The sequence below is a fragment of the Macaca nemestrina genome, chromosome 6 (assembly GCF_043159975.1).
Source record: "Macaca nemestrina isolate mMacNem1 chromosome 6, mMacNem.hap1, whole genome shotgun sequence".
Lineage (NCBI taxonomy): Eukaryota > Metazoa > Chordata > Mammalia > Primates > Cercopithecidae > Macaca > Macaca nemestrina.
In genome coordinates this window covers 104,604,131-104,615,038 of record NC_092130.1, presented here as the reverse complement: position 1 = coordinate 104,615,038, position 10,908 = coordinate 104,604,131, and the positions used below count along the sequence as shown (strand labels likewise).

Here is a 10,908-nt window from a genome sequence, read left to right as displayed (position 1 = left end):
TGATAGCCGTCCTGGAAGAGCCGCACAAAGCACAGATGACAATGGCACAGTTGCAAATTGTAGACTTCTTTCTCTTCTCCCATCATCCAACTTTTTCAGTAACAATTTTAGATGGACAACTGAAGCGCTTGCACATTTTTTCAGAGGGAGCCTAGTGTGTCGAACATCCTCAGGAGCTGTTGATTCTTTTCCCTTGGCTAAAAGTAACTAAAAATGAAATTTTAAGTTATAGCCCATCTGTGTCTGTTCGGTGCAGGTAGAGTGGGGTAGCAGAGAAGAAGTGTGTTGCAGTGGAAGTAGCTCTGACTTTGGATCATGTAAAAAGGAGAGCTTTGAATGTTTCAGTAGCATTTGACATCCTCACAACAATGCTCCCTGCTCATCACCCTTCACAATGTGAGGAAAGATTGTTTTATTCTCATTTAACAGAAACCAAAACTAAAGCATAAGTAAGCTAAGAATTTGCCAGAGATCACACAGGGGGTTGATGGGAAAACAACACATAAAACCTGAGTCTCCTGGTTCTAGCCCTACCCACACTCACCCCCAGCCCCATTAGGCTGGTCGTATGACAAAGCATCATCTGGCTTCACCAAACACAGACCAAAAGCTAGAAGATGAAGATGGGAGATTCCCACATGCTCTGCAGGAATCACTCAGAACTCCCCACTCGCACTCCAGGCCTGAAGATCTGGCACATTCCCACTTGAGAATGCTCCTGACCCCTTAAGACTTACCTCAAGCACCACCCCTACAATAAGGCTTTTCTGACCTATTCCTATCCTCAAATAATTGATGACTCCCTCTGTAGAGCCAGATTATACCTTAAACACAAGGCCATTTTTGTGCCTGTAACTTTTTCACACACCTCAGGGCTTGAGTCTGGCTGTTACTCATATTCTTGAATCTAACACGGTGCTTGTCTCATAGTAGACACTCAATGTCTGTGTGCTGAATGAAAACACGACTTGAGCTTTATTCCTTAGAGGTGCAAACCAAAGGCAAGCTCAGCATGGAAAATCCTTTGGAAGTCATGTACCCTCTCAAGGCTTTAGTGTCCTCATCTGCAGAAATGGGGAGAGTAAGAAAACAATAACTCTGAAGGATTACTGTATGTAAGGTTATTAGCAAGGTGCCTGTCTCACAGTAAGCTCTTGATAGATAGAGGCTATTTTTGGTGACCAGTCTCCGAGGTGGGCCCAGTGACTCTGACCTCCTGGTATTCATGCCCTTGTATATAGTCCCCTCCTACACTGAATAGGGCTGATCTATGTAACCAATAAGATATTGGAGAATTGCCTGAGTGTGACTTCTGAGACTGGGTTGCAAAAATTACTGAGGCTTCTGTCTTACTTTCTTTTGGATCACTTGATCTGGGGAGAGCCAGACACCAGACACCATGTTGTGAGGACACTTCAGTAGCCGTATGGAGAAGTCCAGATGGTGAGGAGCTAGGCTTCTTGCCAGCATGAGGTTATCATCCAAGTGAACCATCTTGTAGACTGATTCTCCGGCCCCAGTCAAGCTTTCAGATGACTGTAGTCCTGATGATTTCTTGACTGCAACTTCAAGTGAGCCAGTTAAGCCATTCCTGAAGTCTTGACTTATAGAAACTATATGAGATAAATGTTTATTGTGGATTTAAGCTGCAAAATTTGGGGATAACTTGTTACCGAGAAATACACAATACATGCTTATTGTAAATGGCTGTACAAATATCAATGGAGATACCTCCTACATGGTCAGTTCTGGTTCTTGACTGATCTCTGTTCACAGGAGCTACAGGGCAAGGTGACTGGTTTAACCAAATCAGGACTTCTCCTTCCCCAAATCTGAAGAGGTAACTAAGGAGGACAGTCTCAGCAAGTTAGTATTTTCAGATCCTCACCTGACCTGAGGGAGGTAAGAAAGCCTGTCATCTTGGTGCTATCTGCCACATCAGACAAACTTTCAGAGAATACAGCAGGACACCAAGTCAGATAATCTCCTCTTACTTAACTGTGTCCTGTATGTAGGTCATCTCTTAACATAGAGGGACAAGTCTTGCCCCAAGAGCTAATCTTGGGGTCCCCTCTCTTTTCCCCACTCCCAGCAGCTGGCAAACTGTCCAGGTGAATCCCTAGCATGACTCCACCTTCCCAAGCCTTTCACATCGCAGAGCTGATGAAAATGGTAAGTCACATTTTTTAAAGTAGCCAATATTTGACAAAGTATTGAGAGAAACCCTTGGTTTTTCAGGCTACACAGGCCTTGGCAATATTCACAGCTTGGGTGATGGGCACAGAGACATTTGGCTTTAAGTTCTCACATGGTCATGTTACTATAACTCCAAACCCCTAGTCCCCTGGGGGGTTGGAATCTCCAAACCCCCAGATTCCCCAGCGATCTTTGCTATCTCCCTAGAGTTTTGGCTGCTGCTTCTGGGATATTCCATTTCTCAACAACTGCTGTCATTCTTTCCTCCCGTCCTCAGTTCTCCTGCAGTCCCTGATCTGCTCTATTCCTGTCAAAACTAGAGAATGGACCCCAGCCCCACCCCAAGCAAATACAATTCCTTCAGGTAACCCTGAGTTGTCTGACCCTTAAGTGACCACAGACTTTTAAGGCCACTTGAGACAACCTCAATGTAGGAATTTACAAGTGCCCTGGACAGAAAGACAGCTCTTTGTCATACTCAAAAGCATCCTTTGACTATGAAAAAAAGTGTCTCAATATGGGGAATATGCACTATGTCCCTCCTTCACCTCAGAAGGTGAATTCTCTGCCTGCTTGGGGCACTCCTTTCTTCTGAGTGGTTGACACAGGCCAAGCCTCCTTTCTTTGTTCAAGAATCCCAAAGTTCCCGCTATTTTTTCCAAGGACTTTAAACACCAATAGTCATTAGTTCTATTATGGCCAGTCTGCCTTGGCTCCCCCAAATTCCCAGAGGTGCAAATATATAGATGAGACCCCACCATGATGACCTCCTTGGATTTGAACTAGATACCAAATAGGACTGTGCACAAATCTGACCTTGACCAATTCAATTCTGTTTGAACGATTTCTCACCGTTCCTACCTACAACTCTAGTACTCCATAGGTCCGCCCAAATCCAGCTGTGTTGGGACCGTGAGGGGACATGATGATCCTAACCAGCAGACCATTCGAAGGTGTTGGTTTGAGAATCACCCAGCATCTGGCCTGACCCAGGCCTGACAGCAAAGCTCCGTGAGGGGTTGCTTTCACATCTTGACATCTTCAGAGTCCCCTGAAAATGTAGCCATTTCATTGAGTCCCTGGGTGTAGTGAGTCTAATGACCTATGCTTTAAACACGAAAGAATACAGTGAGTTGATTTTTCACACTCAGCAGAGAAAGCACTGGGTAAAGGGTGTGTTCTTGGAATTATTAAATAGAACAACTCACCTCTGCTTCAGTGAAGATTGTCGCTATTATAGTGAACCATTTCTCTGACACTGCACTCTTAAGGAAAAGTTATTTAAGTTCTCTCTTAGCACAATACCTTCCACACTGAGGGTAGCCAATTAAGGTTTCTGATTTGGTTGTATTGCTGTTTCCTTGGATGGGGGGACCACAAGTTTAACTTTTGCTTGAAGGACCTCTTCCAGTGGTTTTGTCAAAGCTGTAAATTTTATTACTTCAAGTATGTCAAAGAAGAGGGGCTCCAAACTTAGCCTAGGGCAAAAGGAAAATGCAGATCAACCTGTTGCCATTTTTCTTTTTTCTTAGAGACAGGTACTCTGTTGCCCAGGCTGTACTCAAACTCCTGGGCTCAAGCAATCTGCCTGCCTCAGCTGCCTGTGTAGCTGGGACTATAGGTACCTGCCACCATGTCCGGCTGATTTTTTTTTTAAATTTTTTGTAGAGATAGGGTCTTGCTATGTTGCCCAGGCTGGTCTTAAACTCCTGGCCTCAAACAATTCTTCCTCTTCAGTCTCCCAAGTAGATGGGACTACAGGTGTGCCACGATCCTGCTGCCACTTTTATCCACTGGATTTCCACCTACCCGATTACTGAGACCCACAGAGTCCAGGGGTTAAACTCCACTTCAGTTTTCTCATCAATAAAACTGACAAACTAATTCATGCCTAAACTCGATACTTAATCTCTGGTAACGGAAAGACATGTTTCAGCACCAATACTCTTTATGTTAGGCAGGCCCAAATTATATAAGTACCCTCAATAGCTGCAAAATGCGGGGAAGAAAACATTTGCTGATTTTTACTCTTCCCAAAGCAAATCCGCAAGTACCTTAGCCAAATTGCCTGCAACATCTTATAATTTCATGGTGATTTTACTTTGGAAAAGAAAAAGGAGAAATAGAAGGTAAAGTCCTAGGAACTGGACTTTATCTTAATCATCTGTCTCTTCTCACACTTGGAGTGACAGGAACAGAGAATGAGGATGGAAATGGTATGATTGATACACATACAAAATCTTACCTGTGGTTAAGACTTTCAGGGGAAATTTAGACCACAGCCTTGGCTTCCCAGTAGTTGCTACCCTTTGGAGTAGTTCTGTTTTTAAAAATCAAAAACACAGCATTTGGAGGCTTCAGATAGAAATTATTACAAAAAAAATTGACAGCATTGGCCGGGCGCGGTGGCTCAAGCCTGTAATCCCAGCACTTTGGGAGGCCGAGACGGGCGGATCACGAGGTCAGGAGATCGAGACCATCCTGGCTAACACGGTGAAACCCCGTCTCTACTAAAAAATACAAAAAAAAAAAAACTAGCCGGGGGAGGTGGCGGGCGCCTGTAGTCCCAGCTACTCGGGAGGCTGAGGCAGGAGAATGGCGTAAACCCGGGAGGCGGAGCTTGCAGTGAGCTGAGATCCGGCCACTGCACTCCAGCCTGGGTGACAGAGCAAGACTCCGTCTCAAAAAAAAAAAAAAAAAAAAAAAAAAAAAAAAAAAAATGACAGCATTTCTCTTCATCAAAGGTGATGCTGTATAGCAAACAGTTTCTGTGGAGGACAGGCAATTTTAAGCTCGTGACTATTACAGAGATGAGGGAGAGGGACTAAAAAGAGTCCTTGCGTAAGAAGATGAAGCCAGCTGTGAAACATTCTCTGAGATTACAGGGGCTCTCCACAGTTATGCGTGCCTAAATCACCTCGAGTCTCTTCCTATTCCAATCCATCTGACACCTGTCTCCAGGCTAATCCTTCTAATCTGAACAGCTGCCTTGGAGACGTAATGCCTTGCCTTGCCTTCAGTGACTCCCCAAGGCCTCCAAAAACGTCAGTTACGCCCTGGCCTGGCCTTTATATTGTGCAAGAATCTGGCTGCATCTGACATTTAATCTCCCTCTATTCCAACAGAAATCTGTCACTCTAGTGCCCACACCACTTTCTATTTACCCACCGTCACATCTTTATCTGTAATGGTCTCCATTTTCTTCATCTGGAATATCTCCCTCTAACCCCTTCTCAACCACCACCTTCAACGTATGATGCAAAGAGTGTGATTTGGAATTAGAGAGATCTGGGTTAAATTCTAGCTCTGCTACCTGCTTGCTGTGTGTTGCTGGGCAGGTGTCTCACCTTCTCTGAACCTCAGGTTCCTCATCTATACACCAGGTTCTCAAATACACACCATGTTCATGGTAGATGCTCAGTAAAGGTTAGCTCCTTTTTCCTGCATATCTACCCAACTCCCATGCATCCTCCCAAGCTCCTAAATCCACTAATTTCTATAATATTGGCCATAGCAGAGGGTTTGCATGTGAGCATAAGTTTTATGTTCAGTGTTGCAGATTCACCTCTATTCATTAAAGGTGTCATAAAGGAATGGGCCAGGTTAGGAATACAGAGATCATAAGACCTTCTCAGGATAAAGCTCAGAGACCGAGGCATATGGGTTCATTCTCTGCCAATGGCACACTGAAATTTCAGCCTCAGGGGAGTGGAACCCAATAGGAGTACTTGGAAAATAGCCAAGCAGTTCACAGACGGGAAATTATACCATTGCCATGACTCACTGTTAGATAGTTGAAGGAGTTCCTGAATAACTTTTTTTTTTTGTAATTCCCAAGAAATTTACAAAAGATGCCAATTAGCAGATTCAGTTCCATGGCACTTGAGGCTTATTTTTTTTTTTTTAAAGCAGATACATTAGACATGCTTACAATTCCTCTTCCCCTTCTAAAAAAATTGCCCCACCAACAGATGCTTAATTTGCCATGTGATGAAAGCCCTCTTTGGCCATTTCTGATTGGTGCAATAGTAGGCACCTGACCAAAGGGCAGCCCTTCCCATAGGCTGGACAGTAACTATGAGCTATGTCCTAGTACAAAAAAGGTGAGCTGAGCCAACCATGTTCTCTGTCTTTCCTAAAACTAGGAAACACAGAAGGAATGAGCCCATAGCAACGAGAACAGAAACTGCAAGGATGCTGTGATATTATAAAGTATATATTTGGTCTTTGTCTCATTTTCTGTCATACAGCTCCTAAAATCCTTGAAATCTCCAAAGTGATAAGAGTATCATTTGTATGCAAATGAGATGACTGGTGGCTGGCAGCCCTAGGTTGCTTCAGGATGGGGGCTGATCCCATGAAAGACCAAGGGGGGATTATAGGGTTGGAACGTTCAGCCCCATTCTCTAACCTCAGGGGAGGCTGAAAGTTAAGTTGATCATCAATGGCCAGTGATTTAGTCAATCATGCCTAAATGAAGTTTTCCTAAAACCCAGAAGTACGGTTCATGGAACTTCCAGATAGCCGAACAGGGGGAGGTTCCTGGAGGTTGGCTCACCCGGGGAGGGCATAGAAGCGCCTTGCCTCTTCCGACATGCTTCACCCTACGCCTCTCTTTCATCTGGCTTTTATTTATATCTTTTGTAACACCCTTCATGATAAACCACTAAACCTAAGTGTTTCCCTGAGTTCTGTGAGCCACTCTAGCAGATTAATCAAACCTAAGGAGGGGGGATGGGACCCCTGATTTATAGCTGGCTGGTCAGAGCACAGGTAAAACAACCTGGAACTTGTGATTGCCATTGGAAGTGAAGGGCAGTCTGGTGGGACTGACCCCTGGACCTGTGGGACCTGATGCCATCTCCAGGTGGGCAGTGTCAGAACTGAATTGAGTTAGAGGATACCCAGCTGGTGTCTGCTGCAGAACTTACTGCTTGCTTGGTGTTGAGACAATACACCCACACATTTGGTCGCAGAAGCATTGTATGTTGTGAGAGCACAGTGGGAGAAACAGAGTTTGTTTTTTTCCTATATCCTTAGAGATGCCCTGAGGGAGAGTCAGGGACATAGCAAGCAAAACCTATGAGTAAGTTCCAGTTAGGGAGGTTCAGAAACCTCTAATAAGCAGGATGAGCCAGGCGGTAGAGAGGAGATCTGAGCAGAAGCACGAGGAAGAAGAAGAAGCCGTGAGAAAGCGATGGAGACAGCACCGGGTCCCCAGAGCTGGCCAGTCTCTCAGGTGACTTCAGTCCCTAATGCTATCTCAATTCCTACAGTAAAACCCCCTGGTCTCAAGCTCACTTACAGCAGTATTCCTTAAAAACAAAAGAACCCAACTTAGGAGGAAAACAGTGACATATTTTACTGCAAGAAAATGAAATACAACTACTCTGAACACATGCACTATTACACAAGTCACAAACCCAGGAGAATCATGAGGATTTATTTTCAATAAGACACAAGGTGCAGGGTTAGACTATGTTAAAGGACAGACTGTTTTCTCAGAGTATTGAAAGAAGGGGGCCTCTTAGGATTTCTGAGAGCAGCCACTAGAGTGTGAGACTTTAGGAATGTTTCCACCTGCTCCGAGGACTCTGACCATCCCTGATGGAAAATGCCAGAGTGACTTGATAGAGCCCTCCTTGGCAATGAGAAGTAGCGCAACCTGTGCCCTGGGATGGGCATGCACCTGCTAGCCCCGTGACCCTCAGCGAGTCACTTCATCTCCTTGAGACTCAGTTCCTCCTTTGTGATAGGTGACCAGCAAAGTGACTTCTGGGATATGAATCTTCTAAGTATATGTCTTCTTTCACTAGATTAGGAAGGGAGGCAGCCTAGAAGAAGAAAGACTGTGGACCAGGAGTCAGGAAAGCTGCATTTCGGCCCTGTCACTTGCTGGCTGGGCAAGCTGAGCAGCTGTCTGACTTGTCTTGTTCTCACTCACAAAATGAGGAAGTTGATTTGTGTCTCATCAAAAGGGCATTTTCACTCCAAATTCTGTGATTCTAAGACCTAAACATTCCTCAACCTATGATTCCAATGGCTCTTGACATCTGTATTTAAAATTCTTTACTGTGTTTTTTCCCCACCCTTAACTGTGTAGAAAGAAGTCTGTGCCACAATTTCTAGGAGAACTTATTTCTTTCAATTTGTCCAGCTACAGACTCAGAGTAAAGAATGTCGGGGGGAAATCTGGTGTGAGTTTCACTCCAGCACTAGTTGGGACAGACATGTGGACTAATTTGGATTCCTAATGGCACAAGATCAGGGCTGGTTGCTGATGGAGAATGTGAAGTCTAAATAGGAAGACAGACCAGGCCGTATTCAAAGGAAAGATGTGTCCTCTTCCCAGAAAACTATAAATCCATAAATGGAAAGTGAAGGTGCGATTCCCAAAGTGATTCTGAGAAGTATCTTAAATGTCCTTCTCAAAAATATTAAATTTACTGGTGGAAATCAGAAGTTTTGAGGTCCATAGACACGGTGGTAGAGGCCAACAGAAAAAGCCAAGAACAAACACGGCTAGTTATAAAAGAAGTTTAATGTCCTGCAATTTCAGTAAAAACCTAAAGGCACACATGACTCCAAGATACTGAAGGTCAGTGACTCATTGCTTCACCAGTTAGTTAAATGAAGGTGCAAGATTCTACAGTAACACTCTTTTCTTGTTTCTGCGTCATGAGGCACCAAGAGCAGCAAAGCCTCTTGAGATACTCTGTAGTAGGCGTCTCGCACAAGAACCAGTGCAAGCACTGGACATTTTTGGGTATAGTTGAAGATCACCTTGAAGAACGATGAACTCGGAAGAACAGGCACTTCCCCTGAAGGCTTTAGTCCACTCCCTGCTCCAAGCTCTCTGTGTGTGCGCTGGGGACCAACAACACTTTGACGAAGCCAAGGCTGTGGCTATCACCATGTGAGCTTCGAGGTGCTGAAGAAACTCAACCAGAAAAAGAAACTCATCAAGAAGTTGGCCATAAAGTGTGATGACTCTGATCAAACACATCCTCAGCCCCAGCCTGAATAAAGCCAGCAAATTCCCTTCCCTGCTCATGCACAATGAAAAACTTGGTGGCCAGAGTTGATGAGATGAAGTCCACAATCAAGTTCCAGATGGAGGTGCTGTGTCTGGCCATGACCATTGGCCATGTGAAGATGACAGACGATGAGCTTGTGTACAACATCCTTCTGGATGTTAGCTTCCTGGTGTCACTGCTCAAGGTGAATTGGCAGAATGTTCAGGCTTTAGGCTTTATACATCGAGAGCACCACGGGCAAGCCCCAGCACCTGGACTAAGACATGGCCTGGTAAGTCCTAGTGCCGCCAAAAAACAAAAACAAAAACAAAAACTAATAAACTCTACAGTAGCTTATTATATCTGATTACTTTAGATCAACCACCTCTCTGCATGGCTGATCTAAAATAATCAGACACAGGCTGGGTGTGGTGGCCCACGCTTGTAATCCCAGCACTTTGGGAGGCCGAGGCAGGTGGATCACTTGAGGTCAGGAGTTCAAGACCAGCCTGGCCAACATGGTGAATCCCCATCTCTACAAAAATACAAAAATTAGCCAGGTGTGGCGGCATGTGCCTATAATCCCAGCTACTCGAGAGGCTGAGGCAGGAGAATCACTTGAATCTGGGAGGCGGAGGTTGCAGTGAGCCGAGATTACGCCACTGCACTCTAGCCTGGGTGACAGAGCGAAACTGTTTCAAAATAAATTAAATAAATAAATCAATAAAATAGATAGAAAAGACATGGACCAGTAATTCACAGAATAAATACCTGTAGGAAAGAAAGATATGAAAAGGTGTTCAACTGCAATGGTCATTAAAATAACATTTAAAATGACTTTTCATTTTTTGCCCATAAGAGTGACAACAAATAAATAAGTGGCATCCAGTGCCGGTAATGGTGTAAGGAATTAGCCAATCCTATGTACAGTAGGTAATATAAAATTTTAAATAGGCATAGCCATTGACCTAGCAATATCAATCCTAGAAGTTCAGCCTTGAGATATTCTTCTGTGGGTATTTACTTAATAATGTTGATTTGCTCTTAATAGCAAAAACTGGAAGCTACTCACATTGGTAGTGGGTTGGTTAAACAAACTTTGTCCATCCAAATAATAAAGTACTATACATATCCCTTTTTTAAAGGATGAATTATATCTAAATGCACTGATGTGAGAAGATTTCCATGTGGAAAAACAAGTTTTAGAAGATAATGCACAGTATGATCTGATTTTCTTAAAAGGTGTACACATGTACACAAATACTCTAAAGGGTCCTTGCCAATCTCCATTCCTTGCATCTCGCCGCCCCCACTTCACACTTCGGATTCCAGTGCCATAGGGAACCTCCGGCTTCCCTGATGTGTCGTGCATTCTCTTAAGAACACGTGCTCTCCATCTGCCTGGAGCCCTCACCTCCTGCTCGGTGCCTGCCCAATTCCTCACCTTAATCCTATGTTACTGCATGAATCTGGAAGGGTATACACCAGACTGTTAACACGGATGTTCCTGAGGCTGAGGTGTCAGGGTATTTTCACCTTCTGTATCATACTTTCCTGAATTGTTTGAATTCCTAATAATGGTAATAAATTGTAATTATTTTAAGATTAGGAAAAAAGAACACTGCAACTATACAGACTACAACTGAAAAATAAGGAGATCAAAAGATCAGATTTTTGCCTCTTGTCCTACAACTAT

The 10,908-nt window shown here is 44.0% G+C and overlaps 1 pseudogene; it reads left to right on the top strand.

Moving 5' to 3' along the window:
• Positions 1 to 2,124: 2,124 nt before the first annotated feature.
• LOC105475240 (large ribosomal subunit protein uL1 pseudogene) lies at positions 2,125 to 9,493 on the top strand (annotated as a pseudogene).
• The last annotated feature ends 1,415 nt before the right edge of the window (positions 9,494 to 10,908 follow it).